Genomic DNA, 24,485 nt, shown 5'->3' with positions numbered 1-24,485 from the left:
AGTGAGCAGTCTAGTTGTCCCCAAAAGCTAATTGCGCAAGGCCCACTCAAAGCTCAAGCAGGAAACCAGGAAAGAGCGAGAGGCCCTCCGCAGAGGAACCGTGAGTGTGGGGAACACTCGGCTCAGCAAAGGACTCGAACAGTTGCAAAAGAGCTTACTGGGCAGGCCGAGAGGATCTTACCTGGTCTAATGTGGAAGGACCATCCGGTGAAGCAGAGGAGCAGATGTCCAGGCCAACCAAGCAGAAGGTCCGCGCAGTTGCAGAAAGGTGCATCCGCTGAGAATCTGCGAGTACCGCAGAGAAACTGCATCACACTGGAGGTGCCGAGAAGCCCAGAGAAGCCTGAAGCAGAGGGCGGAGAATCCTGAGACAGACTGGGCCAAGAAGGTAGATACCCTAAAGGTACATGGGCTACTGGGCGGTTGGAAAGGGTACCAGAAGGTAAAGGTAGACCCTGGAGCTACGACATTGGGGCATAAGGGAAGCCCCAGGGGTATAAGCCAAGACCCCTAGTGAAAAGGAACTGCAATACCAAGCAGAGAGAATCGCACAGGTCTGGGGCCCGCATCCTTCTATGTAGAATAACCTAAGTCATCTTCATATTCACAGTACGTGACAGGATAGTGAACCAGGTCTCCAGCACCAAAAGGAAAGAATACCATGGGTCTGGGACCCGCAGCCTCTTGTGAAGATCAACCCAGCCATCTTCATAGTCACAGCACCTGGCAGGATAGTGAACCAGGGCTGCCACACGCAGTCACGAGGAACAGAAAGGTTTGGGACCCGCATCCAGAAGATTGGTACCTCAGGTGAAATAAGAACTTTTGAAGTGCACAGCAAGCCAGGGGAAGGGACGTTTTCCTCCCTGAAGAACGTGTTTGAACTGTGAATTGTAGAAGTCTGAGAACGGCTTGGGGGAAGGGAGTCATTCTGTCAAGTCCTTGTGACCTGGAAAGCAGGGAGACCTCAGGAGAACGAGGCAATGCCTCCTGCTGTCTTCCCAGAAGATTGGGTATTGTGAAACCAGTCAAAAGAAGGCCAACGGAAGGGAGTCATTCACCAGGATCTTTGAGGACTTTGAGAACCATTTACTTGGAGAAGGGAAGCATTCTCCAGGAACCCAATAGTGAAATACAACAATGTTCAAGAAGGAATAATGTTTAAGTTGGGACTTTTTCTTTTGCATTGGAACTGAGCTATTAAGATGCTATTAACGGAAACTTTGTTTGTTTCCTCAGAAAGGCACTGAGACCTGGAGAAGGAAGTAATTCTCACAGGCAAAATTCCCCCCTATGAGTCGAACTGTGGCTCACCGTCCGTAGGGAGTCATTCTTCTGGACCAAGAAGACCCACTACCCTTTTTCATATTACTTATAAGTGTGAGGGATAGAAGAAGAAATTACTTACCCCAGGTAATGTTATTTTGACTGGATGTTACTCCAGCTTATTCCTCATCTTTGATAAACTCTGATATCCTGCTTGCAGCTCGAAAACTTTTCTCAGCAGAGGGCGCCGTGCGTCGTCGTTGACCTTGTGTCCCTTGAGAGCCTCCGTCCTCCTCGAGTATGAGTTTGGCGGTGGTATATATGGCACGCACTGCGCCGTTGCCTCAGTTCGTGTTTTTCCTCTCACAAGCACAGCAGTCTCGAAGATGAGAATACTTGACCATTAACGGCTAAGAAGGTGTAAACCACAGAAACTCCTCCTTGACAGAGGGGAAGGATGGGAGGGCGATGAGGAATAGGGAGGAACATCCAGTTGAAAAAACATTACCATTGGTAAGTAATTTGTTGTTCGAATGGAATGTGTCCTCCCACGTATTCCTCATCTTTGATATTCTCCCATAGCAGTGTGTTGCAGGAGGTGGGAAAGAAGAGTTGGATTTTATTTCATTTTGGTTTATGCTGTGTAACACAGCCTTTCCAAATCTGGATTTCTGGCCCGAAAGGGAATCTGAACAGTAATATTTTGCAAATGTATGCACAGACCAGGTGGAAGCATTGCAGATGTCTTGTAGCGGTACCCCTCTCTGGAGGGCCGAAGACGTGGCTACACCTTCGGGAACCTCTTTCCCAGTTAGGTTGTAACATTTGGATATACATAGTATGATCCACCCAGACAGCCTTTGTTTAGTAACCCGCTTGTTCAATTCTGTGGTTTGCATAGCCAACAAATAGTTGGTTGTCCACTCTTATCTTAGAAACCCTGTTGATATAAAAGCTCAAGGCTCTTCTACGGTCAAGTCTGTGTAAACTCTCTTCCTCTTCAGATGGATGAGAAGGAGGGTAGAAAGCCAGTAAAACCATCTGTAGTGTCAAATGAAATGTGGACACTATTTTTGGCAGAAAAGAGGGGCGAACCTTCAAAACTACCTTGTCCTTATGAAAGACTGTGAATGGTGGTTTAGAAGACAAGGCCTGAATTTTGCTCACTCTGCGAGCAGAAATAATGGCCGTTAAGAATACAGTTTTCAAAGACAACATCCTAAGTGTAATGGCTCAAATGGAGAAGCCATCAATAAGCTTAAAACTGCGTTGAGATCCCAGAACGGAACAATAAAAAGAACCCTTGGGAAGATGTTGGTCAACCCGTTTAGAAATTGGATGACTATAGGAACCTTGAAGTAGGCACCTTGTTCCGAAGAGGGCTTGAAAATGGACAGTGGAGCCAGACAGGCTTTGGTGGTAGCAACCTGTATCCCCTGATGGGTTAAACATAGTATAAGGAACAAGTTACTTACCTGTAACTATTGTTCTCCAGCATGAGTCTGGCATGGATTCAAATGCTCATGAATATTCCCTGTCGTCAGGCTTATGGATCATACTGCCCCCACCCAATGACAATCCTCTACCTAAGTACCTCCTCTGGCAGCCATCTTTAGATTTGGTAAGCACGTAAAGTGGCAGTATGACCAAGAAGAGCCGCAGAGGGGATGAAGGCAGGGGTCGCATTTGAATCCATGCCAGACCCATGCTCGAAAACAATAGCTACAAGTAAGTAACTTGCTCCTTGTCCAGAATGGGGTCAGGCATGGATTCACATGCTCATGAATAACAAATACATAACAGTACAACATTGCACAACCACTGGAGGAGGTAAGGCTCAACAGAAGCAATCAACTCTTACCTCTGTAACAGACTCCCCTCAAGCGAACAGGTTGCGCAGCACTGCTTGGCCGACTCTGGACTCCTCCCCGGAATCCCTGTTGATGCAGTAGATTTTCGTGAAGGTGCCCCTGCATATGTTCAGCAGGGGCACACCAGAAAGAAACGCTGTCGTCGCATTGATCGCTCTGGAGGCGTGGGCTCACATGATGGCCAGGCAGCGGTCGGTTTGCCAACCAATGACAGTGACATGTTGCAGCCAGAGAGCCACCTTGAGATGGAAGCCTTGGTCAAGGCCTTCCCATGGTTCACAGGACCGAAGTTCACAAACAATTGAGTCATCTTCCGAAAACTCTTTGTGCGTGTCACGTAGAACTTCAGGGCACAAGCAACGTCCAGCGAGTGCAAGGCCCTTTCAGCCGGTGACAAAGGCTCCGGGAATAAAAACAGGTAACACCAAAGGCTCATTGAGGTGGAATTCCGAAGGAACCTTCGACATAAAAGAGGGGTGCGTCCACAGCACCACCCTCGAGTCGTGAAAAATCAGGTATAGCTGTTTTACAGGAGAGAGCCTCCCAGCAGTGGTGATGGCCACAAGGAAAGCCGTCTTCCACGAGAGGAACTTGAGAGGGGCCTTCACCGGCTTTGGCCAATGATAGCACATATGGGAGAATCTGCAAAGCTGTGACCCTCGGAGGGGTAATCTTCTGAGACCAGCACCACATAGCGAAACACTTCCACTTGTGACCGTAACACAACACCCTGGCCTCCAAACTCTAGGGCTGCATGAGCCAAGCCTTCAGGTTCAGCGATCCTGGGTTGTGATGCAGGATTGCGCCTCCTTCTCTGGTGAGAAGATTCCGGGACCACTGGTAGCTTGACCGTAGGGGAAGCTGACAGGCCGAGAACGTCCAGACACCAAATCTGCCTCAGCCACGCCAGGGCGATGAGTATCATCCTGCACTGCCTCTGTTTGAGTGTGCTGATGAGTCGTAGCAGGAGAGGCAATGGAGGAAACGCATCCAAAAACGCCCCTTACCACAGGTTGGTGGGGTCTGCTGGAAAACTTCTGGTATTTGGAGTTTGCCGCTGTACCAAACAGATCGATCTGGGGCCTGAGCCACTCAGCAAAGATGTGGTTCGCCTGGTCCTGTCGAAGCTCCCACAGGAGCGCAATTCCCTGCTGATGGAGTCTGCAATGGTGTTCTTGACTCCTGCTAGGTGGAGAGGGACGAGGAACATCTCTTGTATGATGGGTCAGCGCCAAAAGCCCTGCGCTGGCGATCAAGTTCCCCCCTGTTTCCTGATGTAGAACATGGTGGTGGTGTTGTCCGTGACGATCCTCACCACCTTGCCCTTCAGAGATGGAAGGAACGACTTGAGGGCCCAGAACACTGCCCGCAGTTCCAGAATGTTGATATGGAGATCCTTCTCCTCCGGCAGCCACAAGCCTCTGGCATGCAGACGTCTGGTGTGGGCTCCACAGCCTTCCAGGGAAGAGTCAGTTGTGACCGTCTCCTGGTATGGCAGACGGGCAATGTTGGAGTGGACGCCCCACCACCTTATTGCCCAACAGAACTCCTGTCGTGCGTGATATTGTCCGCAAAGCTTCCAGACACCTGTATCCAGTGAGCTTCCAGGAACTCCTAAAGAGGTCGCATATGTAACCTGCAGAGCCGGATGAGGTAAATTCAGGATGACATCATGACGAGCAATGACTTGATGTTTTGCACGGTAGCATGTCTTCATCGACAACAGCTGCTGCACCTTCCCTTGAATGGCCGCTACCCTCTCCTCCGAGGTTGATGCCAGGCAGGACACCATATCGAGTCTGGCTCCAAGGAACAGCGGGTTCTGCAATGGTGTCAAGCAGGACTTTGGATAGTTGATGGAGAATCCTAGACCGGTCATTAGCTGGATGGCCGCTTCTGTGTGCCCGACGGCCAACTCTTGCAAACGTGCCCGGATGAGCCAGTCGTGGAGGTAAGAGTATACGTGTATGCCCCGTGGACGTAGATGGGCCGGCATCAGTGCCAGGCACTTTGTGAACACTCTGGGTGCTGACTTCAATCTGAACGGTAAGGCCTCAAACTGGTAGTGCTGGCCCTGCACTACAAAATGCAGAAACTTTCGATGTTTCTTGTGAATGAGGACGTGGAAATAAGCTTCCTCCAGTTCCAGCGACGTCAAGAAGTCTCCATCCTCCAATTGGCCAAGTACGTGCTGCAACGTGACCATCCTGAACCCTTGGCACTTTAAGTATTTGTTGAGACTTTGCAGGTCTAGTATGGGTCTACAGCCCCCTGTCTTCTTTCTGACCAGAAAGTATCTGGAATAGACCACGGAGCCCCAGAGCCATTGGGGAACTAGCTCCATCGCCCCTTTCCACAGCATGGCCGGTATCTCATTCAGGAGCTGAGGAATGTGCTGGTCCTGATGGGTAATCGACGGATCCGCAGCACCTGTGTTGAAACTCCAGTGTGTGTCCCTTGGCGAGAGCCTCCAGCACCCATCTGTCAGTGGTGATCTTCTTCCACTCGTTCACAAACCTCGGCAGCCAGCCATTCACTGGGGTGCACGTGTGGGGGCTCAACGTCCCGGCCAGTACAAGCCTGTTTTGCAGCCAGCGTCCGGTCTCGCGGGCGACGGAGAGGCTGTTCTCTGCTACAGTAGGCCTGGGAATGGCCTCTGTAGGTTTCCTGGGTCAGGGATCTGGAAGGCTGATGGTATGAAGAGGAGAAAAGTTTGGAAGACCTGCTCGACATTCCCCTGGAGGAGCAAAAAGAAGAGCGCTGCTGCTGGAGAGTGCACAAGGAACGGGCCGTCTCTGTATCCGCCTTGATGGGCAGGAGGGACTTGTTGACACCTTCCCAAACAAGTTCTCTCCATCAAAGGGCATGTCCAACACCTTCGCCTGGAATTCCACCCGGAAATTCGTGGCCTTCATCCAGCCTTGTCGACGAAGGCAGACACTTTTCTCCATCTGCCGGGACCCTGCGTCAGCGGCGTCCAATGCCACTGTAATGGCGTGATCAGACACAACTTCACCCTCCTGGAAAAGAGAGATAGCATCCATCCTCTTATCGTCTGGGAGAACTCCAGAATAGGGCCCAGCTTGTACCAAAGCTCCCTGTCGTAACTGGCTGAGATTGCCAGTGCGTTGGCCGCTTTGATCGTGGATGCCGCGGTGTAAATCATCTTCCTTCCCCTCGCTGTCCAGAGGGACCGAAGACGATGAGAATGGGTTAGCCGGCCATTTCCTCGAGTCGGAGTCGGCACCCGAAAGTTCTTCTCCAGTCTATCTCATTTGGCTCGAGCCGTGCAAGGGTCCATCATGAGGGCCAGGCCCTCCTCCCACATGTTGTTTAGAAGGGGCACGGCCATGATTGTCTTCCTCCTGGACCCCTGCCTCTGGTAAAAGAAACCATCCTTCCTGGTTTCTCCGGGCACAAGCTGAAAAAGTTTGGAGGCTCTAGCGATCATGGAATGGAATAACTCCACCTCGTCCGTTGGGGATGCTCTAGAGGAGCATCCAAATTCGGAGACTCGCCGCCCGCTGCAACAATATCATCTTCATCGTTCGTGGTTTTGCCCGTATCCATCCCCTTAACCGTGTCTGGGTCTACTGGGGGAAAAGGGGCCCAATGCGGATGTGGAGGCTGAAATGGGGGAATCGGATGACACTTCCACTTCTTCGTTCGAGGCAGAACAGGGTCCTGGGGGACCAGTGGAGCTGGGCCTGGTGGCATCATCTTCTGGTACTCCGACACCAAGGTGTGAATAGTCGACAGAATGTCCAGAGACACATCCTTCAGCTGAGCTGGCGGGATCGGAAAACTAGGCCCGCGCCATCGTCGTCCTCCTCTTCCACGTTCTCGTGGACCATGTGCAAGGACTCCTGGCCCTCGTTGTCTGTGGACGAGACCTCATGGCTTGTGCCACGGCCTGGGAGGGCTGTTTCAGGGCCGCCTCACTCCCCCACCCCACTTTTGACCCCCTGTGGGGCTTGAACCAAACTTATCAATACAGGTAAAGCATTCTTATCTAAAAACAGCTGCATTATCCTTGCCAGAGCCCTCATCCTGTCCAAATTGGACTACTGTAACTCTCTCTACATTGGCTCCAATATGTACATCACCAAGAGGATTCAAACTCTCCAAAATAATGCCGTCAGAGCAGCCATGGGTATTACAAGGAGAGAGCACATCTCTGAGATCAGAAGACAAAATAATTGTCCCTCCACAAGCGACAAAATCCAAATTAAAACTGCCTTGCTCACTTACAAATGTTTGAACAATGCTGCCCCTCTTTACCTCAGTGAGAGATTCTGCAGAAAATCCTCCACTAGGCCCACAAGAACAGCTAACTCGAACTGCCTCACTGTCCCAAGAGCTAAGCTAGCCAAGGTTGGGGGATGTACCTTTCCTGTAAAAGCTGCTCAGCTTCGGAACTCTTTGCCACCAACTTTACGAACTGATCAACCATATACGCGTTTCAGACAGAAACTTATCAACTGGTTCAAAGCCCATGACCAGTAAGGCCTGATTCCTGCTTCTATTATAGTAACCTCTGACTGCTTTGTATTCTCTTGTATGTTATTATGTAATTGTATTCTTTTATGACATGATATAACTGTATGACTGTATTTCTCTCTACCGATACGGTGTAGCTCGGCCTTTTTAACTCAAGCTGCGAATCCTCTTTTAACCTCTGCGCCCTGATACCTTCGGGTCTGGTGCGCAATATAAATTAATAAACAAACAAACAAACAAACAACCAGGGCCTGAGCTGGTTTCCCCCTTCCGGCGTGCCAGCAGACTTTGCCAAAGACACTGCGACGGTGTCCTGTCAAAGGGCAAGGATACCTTCTGTGCTGCAGGGGCTACCTTCACAGTGTCAGCTCCCTCAGCCGTTGTGAGAGGAGCTGCCACCAACTCTAACATCGACAAAGTCTTTGCCTGTGCCGATTGGGCCTGCTTGGGCACCTCAGCCTTCTTCTTCTACTCCGTCTGCAGCCTCTCAGATTTCTTTCGCAGTTTAGCCAGGTTAGATGATTTCCTTTTTGAAGAGGAGATTGATTGCCGGCTGGCAATGGAGGCAGAGGGTAACTTTGATCGCACCCTATCCACCTTGGGACCCGCTTCCGCGGTGGCCCTGGTGGATTCGGACTTGCAGTTCTTGGCCTTGCCTTGGGCCCCCACGGATGAGGTGCCCTCAAAGGACTGCCCAGTTCTGGGTGAGGCATGACCCTGCTCGGAGCACGGGGCAGAGGCCTTAGTGTTAAGCCACGCCACCAGTCTACTGTGCCTGTCCGTCGTCTTCTTGGAGAACCTGAGTCATACCTGGCCTAACCCCCGACCACCTGGTGCCTTCCTGGTGTCTGTTCTTTTTCCCCACTTAGCAAGCCCCACCCACCTGGTGCCTTCCTGGTTGCTGCTCTTTCTCCCTACTTAAGGACCCCTCCCTCTTGTGGCCAATGCTTGATTTGACTTTTATGGACTTCATTGGTTCACGGTGCGTCACCCTTTCTCAACTCTTGTGCTTTACTTCCTTTGCATCTTGTACTCATGGTGGCACTGAATCATGCTGTTCCCATCTTCATCTTGTATCCTGGCTTGCAACATTATGTGATACTACTGACTTCTGCAATTGTATACGCTCTCCCCTCTTGTTTCTCCACTCTTTTTGCCTGCTTGCTCTCTGATCTCTCCTACTCTCCTTCTCCCTTTTCCTATCTCCCCTTACTTTCTTCTATGCACTTACTCTATCAAAATTGTCCCTGGACCTAATATGATAGCAACCTTGTCTGTCTCTTCCTCCCCTCCCCTCCCCTTTAGTCCCTACCCAGCACTATCTGAAATGTCGTCAAGCCTAGTACGATAGTCACTTGTTTTGTTCCTCCCCTCCCTCTCTGCACCCCTATCCCTCGCCTTTTGTTTTTCTCCGGCTCTACCAGAGATTTCGTCAGGCCTAGTACGGTAGTCGCCTGTCTGTTTCCATTTCCTTCCCACTCTCCCCCTCCCTTCCTTATCTATGTCTTAGCTCTTGCACTATCTGAAATTTTGTCAGGCCCAGTACGATAGTTAATTTCACATCCTTACTGTTCATGGCCTGTAAGAATGTCATTGTATTTTCCCTTGTTCCCTCCCTTGCCTTGAAGCGCTTTGAAACACATTGTATATAGGCACTATATAAATAAACTATCATATCATATCTCGCACTCCACCTCCTTATGCTCCGGGTGCAAGCAGTAGAGGCATTGTAGTTGCTTGTCTTCCACAAACACATTCCGTAGGCCGCACTTGGTGCAGGGCTTGAAGAGGGACCTTCCCTCCTTCTTCTCCTCTCTCATGGTCAGAGGGCGCGAAACAGGCCCAATGGCCTTCTGGAAACTTCAACGATCTTCACCCTTTAGGTGCACTAAAACTCACCAACAAGGTATCCCCGCTGTCGGCAGGTTGAGTAAAGAGCACACAGGCTCTTTCGGAAAACAAAAATAGAACCTTTTTCAGTTAAAAACACAAAAAAATGTAGAAGTAGCTCACAGAGCAAACTCGAGGACTGCCATCAATGAAGCGTGCAGTAAAAATCTGAAGATGGCTGCCAGAGGAGGAGCTGAGGTAGAGGACTGTCATTGGATGGGGGCAGTATGACCCAGAGAAGAGTGATTGGTTTAAAGGAGAAATACAGTTAGTAAGTGAAAGTTAAACAGCTTTTTCTTTTACTGAGGATTCCCAACCTGACGACAGGGAATATTCATGAGCATGTTAATCCATGCCAGACCCCATGCTGGAGAAAAGAGAAAAACGATGGTGTGTCACAAGTACATGGATCAATTCCTTTATCTCTACACCAGCTGCAAAAGAGGAATTTGTTCAAGCATCTTAATTCCAAGATTGGTAGCAACTATCTGCCCTTTTTCGGGATCAGAAAATAAGGAGAGTACCAGCCTTGATTTCTTTCCGCTGCACGTACCACCTGTTAGAATGCACCCTTCTCCAACAGTTTCTGAATTTCCTGAAGGAGCGGATCTGGTACTTTCAAGGACTGGTCTTGAGGGGGGAGTGTCTGGTGGTCTCTTTGAAAAAGGGAGGCAGTAACCATGGGATGACAGTTTGTAGTGCCCAAGCATCTGTTGTAAAACTTCACCATTCTTTCAAGTTTTCAAAGTGGTTTTGTGGCACTGGTTGGTGCAGGAGGCAAGGCAGTGGTTAGTACTGCAGCTCTTCTGCCTGTACATCCTCAACCCCCTCGAGGTTGCCTTCTCTGTCCCCTCTAGTTAAATTGACCTCTTCCTCTGATAATCGAGGAATAGTAAGTAAATTATTGATTTGTCCATCCCTGAGCAGAAGATGGAGCTGTTCATCCTTGTTGGAGCTGTCTAATGGCCTGACTCAAAGATTTCGCCTCTGCCTTAGACGACTGCAAGTTTTCAAGACTTTTGTCTGCTTTAGATCCAAACAAGTAAGACCCTTTGAACGTCAATTCCAATAATCTGGATTGCACGTCAGAAGCAAACCCTGATTTGCAAAGCCAGGCAAATCGTCTAAGCACTGTACCAACAGCCATAGAACAGCTAATACAATCTGCAGTACCTAGCCCTGACAGTAATGATTGGAAGATAGCATCTTTACCGTCCTGAATAATGCTCATAAAACCATTCCTTTCTTCACCCTCTGGGATGTGTTCAGATGCCATGACTATTACCTCCCACAAAGTGGAGGTGAACTTCGCTTTAGCACAAGTTGCATTTGTTGCTTTCAGTGCCAAACTGCCTGCCGAGAAAATCTTCTTTCCCATGGCATCAAGCCTTTTATCCTTGCTCTCCGGATGCCACAGTAGCTACTTGCACAGCAAGGCTTTGTGGACTCTGATGTTTCGAAAGAAACTCTGGATCCACTGATGATGGTCTGTATTTTTGTGTGAAATCCTTGTGAACCGCAGAGATGGCATCTGGGTTTTTCCAGTTCTCTATAACTCTATTTTGCACTGCTTTATGGAAGGGAAGGACTGTGTCCTTGGGAGGTCCCCTGTCCAAAATATCCGTAAGGTGATCCTGTTCATATTCAACACATGATCTACCCCATCCAAGGTATTCAATAACCTTTGCCATTACTGATCTATAAGATGCATCAGCATGACCTGAACCTTCTGGAGTGCCAAAATCAACCTCAGGAGAAGTGTCTAGACCACTGACATCCTGGTGTCCACAAGGTCTCGCATTTTAGATTTTTGGGATATCAGCTCCTCTGGAACACCAGGAGTGCCGTATTCCATACTAAAACTATAAATAGGGCTTTCTTCCACCACCTCTTCCTCATAGAGGTCATGGACTTAAAGTATATTTTTCCCTGAGGGTTCAAAACCTTCGACAGACTTTCAAAAGGCCTCGAGGGCTTCGACCCTGACAGTTTTGGCATCAATAGACTCAACTTCGACACCTCTGACACTGACAAATGGGTCGGGGAAGGAGGATCCCTTCGAGGTGACAAGGCCATGAGAGGCCCACGAGATGCCTTCAAGGCCTTCGGATCCTTCTAAGCCTTCGACCAACTGTCCGGGCACACAGGCGCACCGACAGGGGTTTTCACAGACGACACCCTGTCGGCTTTTCGCGCGACGGGGTCCGGAGTCTTTAACGACTTCAACAGAGGGGCTGGCTTTGCTGCCTTCTCTAACACCTTTAACATCTGCCAGCCAAACATTTCCAGTCCCACTTGTCTAGCTCCCTTTTTAGGAAGTCTTACCCATTTCCCTTTGGGTGAGGAATCAGTAAAGGACGACCTGGAGCGATGACTCCTTTTTTTAATCACCTCGAAGATGAAGAAGAGGCCCCCCAAGATCTGGAACACTTCGAACTTTTACTGTGCCCATTGGCCAGGTGCGGATATCTCCCTCTTGGACTCTTTTCTTTGGACGAAACATTTGTGGGGGTCACCGAAGACGAACTCAGGGATGGTTTGCCCAAAGCAAGTTTCCCATTCGTCTCCTTTAAAGCTTTTCCAGTCAGATTGGCATGAGCCACAACCTCAGCACATTGCTTGAAGCCCGTTTTCAGGGTATGAGTAGACATTTATGTAAGAAACTCGTAACTATGAAGTAAATAACACGCTGAGGTGAAGAACCGTTTCGAGCAGCTGTGCGGAAAAACGGAACTTAGGAAACGTGTGTGGTGCGTGCAATATAAACCAGCGTTGACGTCATACTCGAGGAGGACGGAGGCTCTCGAGGGACACAAGGTCGACGACGAAGCAAGGGCGCCCTCTGTTGAGAAAAGTTTCCGAGCTGCAAGCAGGATATCGTAGTATATCAAAGATGAGGAATACGTGAGCGAACACAATCCATTTGATGTAGATATTTTGACATGGTGGTGGACTCTTATTTACTTGGACATTCTGACCGGCTCCTTAGTTCTTTATTGGAGGCAGGGAAACCCCTCTTACAGTTAGAAAAAGTTAGCTTTCGTCTTTATTTTTCCATGAATAAAAGATTTTGCCAATCACTATGCCATTATAGTGTCAGACTCATACCTCTGCGCCCTTACAGCTCTTTTGGTTTGATTCTTATTTTCACTATGGAATTATGTGTTTTCTTATGGACTCCCCTATTTCTTCTTCTGCTCTTTGATGTAGTTTTCAAGTTTTTAGCGAATTACAAGAAAATAAATAAACATTAATAAATAAATGAAAATAATTGTCTGCTATTGCTTTAATGTGACGGTTCCTGTGTGCTTTAATGGGGTATTGCTTCTGAGGACTAGCTGTTGAGTACACTGGTATTTTGTGTGGTGGATAATCAATGTCATGACCAACCTGGTTTTTGAATAGTTGAACGCTGTCAAAGATACTGTAAAGGCACTTAATAAGTATACCTCAACTTTTTTAGACAGGGTGTAATAACATATTTTCCCCTAACAATTTCTCCAATGTGTGTAAGTGGGGGCCATCTTGTTTGAAATGTAGATTGGGCCGAAACAGTGCCTCCATTTCCATTTCCATTTCCTTTGATTGCTTCCCCTCTAGCTGAATTGTAACTAAACTAATTTCATTCTTTTCTAAAAACTTGTCTGTGGGAGTAGTTACTGGTACGTGTTGTTGTGTAGGTATATTGATTAAATGGGTTTTTGTGTGTTTCCCCAAATATGGAAATGTCCAAACCAGAATCTAAAAGACACTGAAATCTTTAGTTACTGGGACTGTCCAGTGGTTCTGCGTGACTGGGGAGCTGCTGTCTGCTTTTTCTGGTGTCCAGTGAAAATTTTACCAGCAAAAATGTAGTTAGAGAAAAAGTCATGGGGAAAATACCCCTGCAGTGAAATTGTTGGCAAGCAAAATGTAGCCAAATAATGTAGCAGAAAAGTGGCCAAAAATGTAGTGCTGCCATGGTATTTGTTAGGGTTAAGGAGGGATATGTGGCCTTGTGATTGCTTGGTTTATGCCAAGGATAGAGAAAGGGTATGGTAAAGATTTTTGTTAGAATTAGGGAAACAGTTGGGATTCCAAGATGGCCGCCGCCTAGAGGAGACGCGTTTCCTCGTCCTCTGTCCGGGCGGGAAGGCAAAAGGAGTTAAAAAGCAGTTAAAAGCGTCCAAATTTGACGTGCTCAGCACCCTAATTTCCAGCTAGGGAGGAGACTCTGCATTTAAAGCTGATTTGAAACGGTCACTGCCCGTAGAGAAACAATTCCTGAACGAAGCGCAGCCAGCGGGGGCTGCAGTCCTCTCCATTTGGAAGCAGCGTGGGAGAGGACGAAAGTGAATCCCTGCTGGATCAAAGCAGAGGTAAGCCGAAGAAGTGGACCTCTCTTCAGAGTGTGGTGTTGGAGGGCGAGGGTCCGTAGAGCCAGGACTGTAAGCTCAACACTGGGGAACAAGTCTATGCTCTGGTGACTCCCCGCCTGAGGGGAACCCAACGCGGGAGAGCAACCAGGTCACATCGCTGGGAGAGGTGGACCAGCGTAGTGCAGCGACGGATGGTCCGGCGCAAACGTGTGTACCAAGAGACACATTAAAAGCGGACCACACCCGCCTTTCACCAACGTAAAGACAGTGAGCAGCAGCACGAGAGCTCCGATGAAGTTGGCGGAGACGGTGCCCGCCAGAAAGTAAACAGAGCGAGAGGAGCGCTCATACCCACACCGCACAGAAGCCTCACTGCAATGGAAAGCCCCCTAAAACCCACTGCTAGTTGGAACGGAGAAGGCCCAGTCAGAGGGGGGCTATGTGAAGTTTGCCTGTGGTGTGGCAGTGATTATAAACCCATGACCTCAACCAGCAAATAGCCTCGAAACGGCCCGGTAAGAAGGGAACACAGGGCTCCAAAACAGTACATGAGTGCAGAGCAGTTAAGAAGGAGTACTGGCCCAATCCAAAGGAACGGAGTGAATCCAGTTTGCTGGTGACCCAGAGGGGGAGAGGGGCTGTGAAGGGAGAAACACTACGTGGCAGTAGCTGGTAAGCCCGATATGTGAATTGATAAGAGTCTGCCTCAAAGCTGCACCTGACAGGTCTGCAACGTTAACGGGGAATAGCCACGACCGTGCACCAACCCCCCCCTGCTTCTCGAGTGACAAGGTGTGGATTTTAGGGAGAATTCTCATTTTATGGCTAATTTCCCTTACCTATAGAGTCCCCCAGCAGCTTTGCTGGATTTGAAGGTATTTTTTTTCTTTCTCCTGCTAAGAGTGGGACTCTTTTCCCACTCTTAGGCATTTTTGCTGTGTGTGTTCTAGGCTATTTTTTGTGTTTAATGTCTATGGGGTTTTTCTCACCCTCATAGGAACCATCTTTATACAAATGTGTTACACGGCACCCTCAGTGCAGTAACACAGGGGTGCCATAGTGTCCCCAAACATAGACTCCATACCCTGGGACTGGCTACTGTCTCCCAGGGCATGTAAAGTCCCAATTGACTTTACTAGTCAATTTTTATGAACTAAACCAGTTCATCCCATCTTACTATGGAGGTACTGGGAAGAGTTAACAGTTTTTCCCTGGTGTTAATTTTTGAGAGGGTACAGTACAGTCCCTCTCTCAAAGGTTTCTGGCTGGTGGCAGTGGTTACTACCGTAAATATTCAACCGCGAATATTTCCCTATGGGATTTTCCCATTGTTTGAGGCTACCACATTTTCTGACAGCCTCTAACATACCGCCGGTTTATTTTAATATTAACTTTACTCCGGTAGGTTTTATTTGCCAGAACTTTAATATAACTTCTTTCTCGTGTCTTTCTCTAAACTCCTAACCCAGGTCGGGGATCCTTTTTTCATCCTTTTGGCAGGCTTCTGCCAAGAAGCCATCCTTTCGGCGCCACTGAGTCTGGGGTGGGTCCATTGTGTGGGAGGGGGAGTAGGACCCCTGGACAGGGTTGCCTCAGCAACCCATGTCGCACTCTGTCCTGATAGGCTGGAGGGTCTCCCACCAAGATGACCACTCCACTGTGTGAGTGACAGCTAGGCTGTATGAATGGGGGTCTTTTTGCATAAAAGCAGGGTCCTGAGAACTGGAAGAGCAAGACGTTGCCACTGGAACCAAGAAGCCGAAGAGGAGAGAAGCCAAAGACGCCTGCAACGACTGAACCACCAGTGAAGCCCTGCTGCAGCGTCCCACTACTTTTCTCCACACGACGAGACAAGATCTTCATCTGCAAGAGCCTTCTTCCCTTGAGCTGGTGGGGCCAACCAGTTTGCCAATTGCCTTCCTGGACCTGCCCTGGTCGAATCGCCAGTACCCTTTACTCGGAGACTGGATAGCCAGGCACCCGTCCATCCGGACCGCGATTTAAAGGAGCGTACCGTTTATTCATCGGGCAGCACCGTGGCTGGTTTCATCCCTGGGTAGTGCAGTAACTCGAACCTTCCTCCACGAGAGCCTCTCTTCCTCTGCTGGATCCCCCGAACTGCAGGAACTACCAGGAACAACCGCCACCGCAGGAGCCACTTCTTCATATTAAGGTACATTGTTCCGCCAGGCCGCCCTTTTCGCGTGGTAGTGCTAAAGGTGTTTTAAATCCTTTACCTACCTGTTGGGTTGGCTGCCCCTATCTTCTAAACATTGTCTTTCACCTTCTGCATCCACCTTTTCGAATCGTTAACCAAAGACTTAACTGCAGCTACAAGAACATTTTGCTCCTGGGGCCTTTGCCCTGTACCACTGACTCTGGCACAGGCCTATTGACTCTGGCTATATTTGTTAGAACTGCCTTCTCTAGATTGCTTCTTAACTAGAAATGTGTTGGTGCACCTACTTCTTATAACCAAATTTTCCTTCCCACTTTTTCAACTTGTGAAGTGCCATTTTGCTCGGTTTCCATTTAAGTATTCTCTATGCTAAAGTACTGCTTTGCCTAAACTTGTTCACAAACTCATGGGAAGTGTTGCTAGGGTGTGTAAGAAGATATTCCTGTATAACTTGTGCTTTCCCTCCCTTGTGTGAAATTGCTAGAGTGCCATTTGTGTTTGGTTTTCACTATGCCGTTTTGCTCAGTTTTCACTCTTGCTCAAACTTGTCTACAATTTAACTAGGGAGTTGTGTATACTTTTCTTGACTGATTTTAACTTGCTTTATTAACAGTGATTAATGTGTTGAACTAGAAGTGCGTAAAATAAATATATATGTTCTTTTTAATACAAAGCTTTGGTCAGTGTTTCCTTGTACCATAGCACTGTAGCCCTATTGTGTAAACCCTGAATATTGCTCATCGCCCTCTTGAGATAAGTCTGACTGCTTTGCCACAGCTACCAACTAAATCGTTGTGGTACAGACTGATACCAAAGGGGATTTATTGCTCATACCTGTAGTCTTAATCTTCTGTAGTGCTCCCTAAGGTAACTGCACAGGATTATGCCTAACACTGGACAAGGTTCTGGAAGGCACTGTGAGAGAAAGTAGCCTGTGAGCCACGCATTGACCTGCTGAGTTCAAATAGCAGAAGTAGGAAAGTGCCAAGCAACGGGTCCCGGGCAGGGGAGGGGGAAGTCCTACCCCAAACTAAATAACCCATGCACAAACAAAACCAAGGCGGAGAATAAACCAGAAAGGTACTGAAGAGGCAAACTGGGAAGCACCCTTAAAGCAGGTGAGAGCAGCACCTAGAGCAATGGGAAAACCCATAGCTGCAGAGACTCAATCGAACTCAGCGATACGTTGGCAGAAGAAATAAATCACAGAAAGTCAATACTAACGAGTCCAGCCCAAATACCGCTGATGGCAGGGGTCAAATCCAGAAGTGCCATAACGAAAGCCACAGGTGTGGCGAGACGACAGGAGGGGCAAATCGAGAGGTGCTGGAAACAGAAACAGATAGAGGACAGCAACCCACCCTCTCCCCAACAAGGAACGCTGGAACTTGGGGCAGGAAAGGCAAGGCCGCAATGTCATCGGACAAAGAGGAATTACGGAACAACCTGAAGGAAATGGAAGCCAGAATGACCAACACGTTTCTGGGCCAAAAGGGCCAGATGAAAGAAAAACTGAAACTGGCATTACAAGAGGTCAGAAAAGAGATGATGGAACTGGGAGAGAGAGTGGACGTGGTGGAGAGCGGCCTTTCCAGCATGACAGAGGAGGCCAAACAAAGCAGCATCCTCCTGGAACAAATGGCCAGAGCGACAAACAACCTGGAATTACAGGCCGAAGACCTGGAAAACCGATTGCGCAGATCTAGCATTAGGATCAAGGGTCTGGCGGAGTCAGTACTAGATGTGGACCAGAGGGACACCATACAACAATGCTCCAGCAGTCTACTTAGGAAAACCCAACAAGAGGAAATCCGCAGGGGTGGGCCCCAAGAAGAAAGAGCCGGGGTCGAGACCTAGAGAGACGTCCAGGTGGCCTTATCCTCTTACACGCAAAAAGAAGACATTTTGAAAGCAGCTAGAACACATACTGACCTGACGATCAATGGAGGTTGGGTCCAGCTCTATCAGGACTTGCCTCTATCAACTCTCCACAAGAGAAGGTTAATGCGGCCAGTCACGAAGGCCCTGATGGATAAACAGATAAAATATCAATGGGCCCACCCCTTTGGCCTTATCTTCTCCTGGGAGGGCAAGACGCAACGCATTAGCACATGCAAGGAGGGGCTGACAATGCTACATATAGAAGAGGACAAAAATGTGGCGGATCACAGTCCAAGGCGAAGACCGAGTGACTCACCCAATTCTTGGGAATGGTCAACCAAAAGAAGAAGGAGGAGGAGGAATGGTCGGGCCTCTGCAATGACGGGCCCATACAAAAACTGGTCAGAGGTAATCCACTGTGGGATAAAGTTGGAAATCAAATCCATCTGAACAATCCCGGCACAAAGAGAACACGTAAGACAAAGAACTACTGGCCCAGACGGAGGTGGGAGGGCGACACACTTGGAATTGAACTCAGGACATGATAATGTCATGGCGGGAGGAGGAGATGGGAGAAACTTTGGTTCAATGCCCTGGGTTGAAGTCAGCGGGGGTCCTGCTGGACCCTGACCACAAACTGTTAAGGGGGAAAAGGGAAGTTGGGGGAGAGGGGCGAGGGGGGAAGAACGGGGAAGGGAAGCTGGAAACAAGGAAAGGGGGGAAGAAGCGATAGCCGAGTCCGGGAAATGAATCGGGGAAGTGGTCCCTTGGAAACGAAATACCCCAGGAGATCCATGAGCAGAAAACAAGGGCAGCAGACGCTAGGGAACATCCCCTATGGATGAAGTGGTAATTATAACCCTGAATGTACAAGGGTTGAATTCCCTGATGAAGTGCCGCTCAATACTGGGGAGACTATTAGAACTGCAAGCTGCAGTAGGGATCCTACAAGAAACACACCTTCTTCCAGAAGATGAAAAGAGAATGATACATAATAGGTTTCCCCACTAATACTATGCTTCCAGTGGGAGTAGAACAAAGGGAGTAGCTATTCTGCTCAATCGAGAGTTTGGATTTCGGAAAAAGCATCTACTTAGGGACCCTGAGGGGAGATACTTGGGCCTCAAGGGCTGGATCAGGAGGAGATATACACAATCATAGCATTATACGTCCCCAATGAGAAACATGACATATACATAAGCGGGATATTATGGAAATTTGGAGGGTGGTGTGAAGGACAAGTAATAATAGGCAAAGATTTTAACTGTGCTTGATAAAATGCTGCCTCCAACAGTGGCGGACGGGAAAAATAGACAAGCACTGGGCAAGTTGTTTCAGGACTTGGGGGTGATCGAAACATGGAGGTTTTCGAATATAAATGCAGGCAATACACTCACATTTCAGCAATAGACAGGGGTTATTCAAGGATAGATATGTTCCTGGTATCTGCGACCCTAATCCCACACGTGACGAAAGTCGAAATAGGGGTACAATATCTCACAGACCATGCACCAGTGATAGTATACATTGAGGTGGGGGGGACCACGGTTAGAGAGAAACCTCGATGGAGGCTAAACAAGTTGATACTGAAGGATATCGCACATATGGAAGAGGTGATTGACAACTATTTTAAAGAGAATGATAATGGAGAGACAGACTGGAGAACAGTGTGGGATGCAGGGAAAGCAGTGTTAGTTACAGGGGGAATTCATTTCACAGGCAGTGGCGTACAATAGAGAGAAGGCCCTAGTTACAAAAAACTGGAGAAAGAACTAAAAGAGGCCGAACTCCAGCACAAAACCAGACGGACGCAAAAATCACTTTGGCCACTCAGGAAAATCAGAGCCCAATTAGAAGCTCACGGGTGACCGGGTGGCACAAACACTCCTACGCACAGAACAATCATATTATGTACATGGAGGGAAGGCTAACAAATTGCTGGCGGCAAAACCAAAGAAACAAAAATCTTGCAACCACATCACACAGCTTAAGAGTACTCGGGGGGGGGGGGAATTGTGTGCTAGCGAGAATAAGAAAAAAGACATAATAGTTAGTTACCATGAAGAGCTACTAAAGCGGGAAAGTTTGGCGCCCAATAAACAAAAAGCTTATATGTTAATAACCCCCCCTTCCTCAGATTACAGAGGAGAGAAACACCATAGGATGCAGTATAACGGCTCAGGAGGTTAGCGATGCAATTACTGCGCTGCCGACAAATAAAACGCCGGGACCAGATGGGTTAGGGAATAGTTACTACAAAACATTCTGCGCACAATTGCTCACACCACTTACAAAGCTCCTCAACGTCATAAGGGAAAAGGGGTCAGTCACTTCAGATATGGGGAAATCTATAATATTATTAGTCCTGAAACCGGGGAAAGACCTGACTGAGTGCGCCAGTTATCGCCCCATTGCGCTCCTAAACTCAGACGCTAAGATATATGCCACAATATTAGCATCTAGACTGGGATAGATTCTCCCCGAATTATAAATATAGACCAAACTGGGTTCATTGCAAGGAGGCATACTCAGGATAACAAGCGTAGAGCCATAAACATCAATAAGCAAGGAATTAGCACGGGCCAACGATTCTCTGTGGCGGCACTAGATGCCAAACATGCTTTCGATAGTCTGGACTGGGAATACTTGAAACGGGTATTAGAGGGGTCCGGTTGTGGGTGGGATTTCACCAAAATGGTGCTAGCGAATTTCCAGATTCCCTCTGCGTGCTTTTTGATTAATGGGCAGAGCTCGGACCACATTCTTATCAGGAGAGGCACATGACAGGGTTGTCCCCTATTCCCATTTGTCTTTACCATGGCTATGGAGCCATTTGCAGTACAAATCAGACAAGATCCAGGCTTTAAATGGGTTAAAGGTGGGGAAGCTACACACAAAATCGCATTGTACGTGGACGATGTGATGCTATTTATGAACGACATCCGAAATACTTTGCCCCGGGAAAAGAAAAAACTGCAAGAGTTTCCCGAAGTGTCAGAATTCACAATAAATTACGCCAAGTCAAAAGCTTTGAACATAACGGAAAAAGAAGAACCGATTTCTGAACTAGGAAAGATATATCCTCTAGTGTGGGAAAAAGAGTCCCTGGACTACTTGGGAATCCAGTTAACTAGGGATCCGAGAAAGCTGTATGAGGCAAACATCAAACCCCTCTGGAGACAGCTCCAGGATTATCTGCACAAATGGGATAATCAGGAACTGTCCTTGTTTGCCAGAATTGCAGCAATAAAGATGACCCTCCTTCCCCGCCTACTCTATGTAGTAAGCTTGATTCCGTAAGAGATACCGACCCGCAAGTGCAAAATCCTGCACACAGCAATATTCACCTTTATATGGCAGGGGAAAAAGCCTAGGCTTCAAAGCAAACTCATGATGCGCCCCCCCTCCTTGGTGGTCTGGGGGTTCCCGATACAGAAAGATATATTCTGGCAGCACATATAACACCCATACTAAAATGGACTGCCGATCAGGGAATGAAAGCTAGATGGTGTCAGCTAGAGCAGGATGTCACAAGGATCCCCCTGAAAACACTGTGACCTCTCAATTCTCAGGGCCATGAAAGGAGAGATCAACTTTTGGAAACCACTAAGATGTCTCTCGGTAGCTGGGACAAGGCACTGAGGGGGAGAAAGATCTGGCGGTGGTTGTCCCCGCACTCCCCATTAGCATACAATCCCGAATTCACCCCAGGGTTAAAAACAAGATTTCGGGAGGGATGGACAGATGCAGGAAACTTGACTCTAGTGGACATGTACCAGAGGGGGGAGCCCCTAACATTCGAGGACTGTAAACGTAAATTCGGCATTGGGGAGAAAGAGAGGTACAGATACACACAAATCAGACACTGGATTTCTCAGCCTATGGTAAAAAGGGCGGCTACTAGAACCCTGATAGGCCTAGAACTCACAATGCAGGAGGGGTGCACTAACAGAGGGGTCTCAAGACTCTATAAGCTACTGAACAAGGCCCAAGTGGGAGATAAGATCGCATATAAAACTAATTGGAGAAGGATATAGGGGAAACAATAACTAAAGTAGAATGGGGGCAGATATGGATGAGGGCGCACAATTCCTCGAAAAGCACCGCGATCAACTTAGCAGCATACAAACTGTGCTACCGGTGGTATATGACACCCCTTAGCCTGCACAAGATAAACCCAAAATACCCCCCGTACTGCAGGAGGAAATGTGGGGGGAAAGGAGATCTCTGTGATATGTGGTGGACTTGTCCAAAATCGGTCCTATTTGGGAAGGAGGTGTTGGAACATATAAAGGAAATGAGAGGAGTGACCCTTCCGTATGAACCAAAAGTAATCTTGCTAGGAACGGTGGTTGAAAACACATACGCAGCATCTGGGAACAGCGCGGCGCTTATCACACACCTATTGTCTGCAGCAAGAATATCATTGGCTCAAGGGTGGAAAACTGAATTCGGTCCGATAATAGCGTGGTGGTGGGTTAAAATATGGGGGACTATGGCAATGGAGAAAATATGCTCCCTCAAGTCTGACAAATATGACGATATGGCGATATGGGATCCCTTCAGAGAATTTGTGAAGGACAGAGAAACTAACTTCTACAGACCCAAAATACTTAGGAAGGCCCACGTCTGCTGATACCTTGAAGATATGCAAAACCGGACGTCGGGATACAGCTGCGAGTTTTGCTCAAGGGTCGGACTCGGGAAATGCATAAGTTGAGGGAGGTGGAGGGAGGTTGTTATTGGGGAAGGGAGTTTGGGGAAAGAAAGTTGATAGAAAGCAAAGAACCTACAGAGTCACCAGGAAATGTATTAATGAGACGTAAGAGCACTACGTAATGTATGCTTCTCAAGAATATGAGTTTTGACTGATGTAACCTCTGTTTATGTCTGCAGAATAAATAAACCTTGTTAAAAAAACAGAATTAGGGTAACAGTTAGGGTCAAGGTGGCTGCTGCAGGGCTGGTTAGGTTAGGGTTTGGTTAGTGATAAGGGTAGATTAAGTGGCTGGGTAAGTGTTAGGTTATGGGTTATGGTAAGGCTAGTGCTAACAGAGTAATGGTTTGGGTAAGTGTTAAAGAGAGGGATAGGGAATTTGGGGACTTCTAGTGATGTTGGCATAGTGTAGGGGATTAGGATAAACCTGGTGTTTGGAGCAAAGTAAGCATTAGGGTAAGTGTTAGAGTTGCAGTTAGGGTAAGGCTAAGGTTAGGATTAGAGCAAGGGTTTGGGTTAGTGCAATGGCTATGTCATTTGTGGCAAGCTGGTGATGGGGTTGGAGTTTTTTCCCACTTATTTTGCATTGAGTTAAATACAAATAAAATGCTTTAGCGCACTGAAGGTTAGTGTTCTGTAAGGGTTCAGGGTAGCAATTAGAGTTAGTGGAAGGTTTTGGAACAGCGGGTGATTGTGGATTTTTTTTTAAAGTTTTGGGTCACTGATAGTGTTACAGCCTTGCACTTTGTATATTTAAATATAGCTTTTTTGGCGACCTTATTACAGGCAAAATGTTCAGACTTTTCATTGAATGTATTGAATGACTATATTTTTTTAAACAACTTTACTGGCTAGATTTTCACATGACTACATTTTCCTGGGTACATTTTCACATAAAACCATTTTTTTCTTCTTTCTTTTGTAGCTTTCTTACAAGAATCTGCCCTCCCTTGGCTGCTGAGCCCTGTGTTTTTTCTTTCTGTGGGTGAGGAAAAGTATAGTCTTCACTATTGTACATTTGTGATTCTCCGAGTTGTGTCCTATGTCTGAGATGATATGTAATTGTTAAGGACCATTTATTTTCACCCCCCGATCCCTTTATCCAGTTTGATCCTTGTTTGGGTCACACAATTTCCTTTCAGAGGAGATTGTTCTGTAACGGTCGGTACAATGATTGCTGACTTCCCCCTTTCCCTTGATTTGAGACAGTAGTTCTGGCTTTGTCAAATCTGTCCAAGGCATACAATAATCAACGTCGCATAGTGATTTGCTATGCAACTCTATAGGTTTGCTAATTAAATTGACACTTGTGTAGCAAAACTAGCTATTTAAGCTACGCTGTTCAATGAAAACACAGATCACCCTCCATTTCTCTCTTGCCCGCAGGTCTCCCTCCGCCCTCTTTTCTCTGTTCACTGCAAGTTCAAGGCGGCTAATGAAGAGAGTGCAGCAGTACTCACCTCCTCCACTCTTCCGTGCCAAAGGCCTGTGTTGGAGTTCTAGTCAAGATTTGTTTTCTTTTTCAAATAATTACAAACCAGAAGTAATCTGGATGTAACTTTTATTAAGCTAACTATATCCTGCCTGGCAAAGACCAGTATGTGTTAACTTTATTTGCTTAAAAGACAACCCTGAAATACCATTCCTAAAAATATAATTTGTAATATAATGTACTAGCAGTTAGTTGTACCCGTACTTCGCACACAGCAATTTCTACTAAAACAAAAAATGTAGACAGATTTATATTTTATACTTTTTACATTGTCTACTCCATGGAACCTACATACATGCTAATTTCAGGTATGTAACATGTTGGGAAGAGT

Source organism: Ambystoma mexicanum, chromosome 3q, assembly GCF_040938575.1.
Source record: "Ambystoma mexicanum isolate Mex_15411 chromosome 3q, UKY_AmexF1_1, whole genome shotgun sequence".
In the NCBI taxonomy this organism is placed as follows: domain Eukaryota; kingdom Metazoa; phylum Chordata; class Amphibia; order Caudata; family Ambystomatidae; genus Ambystoma; species Ambystoma mexicanum.
This window is presented reverse-complemented; position numbering follows the sequence as displayed.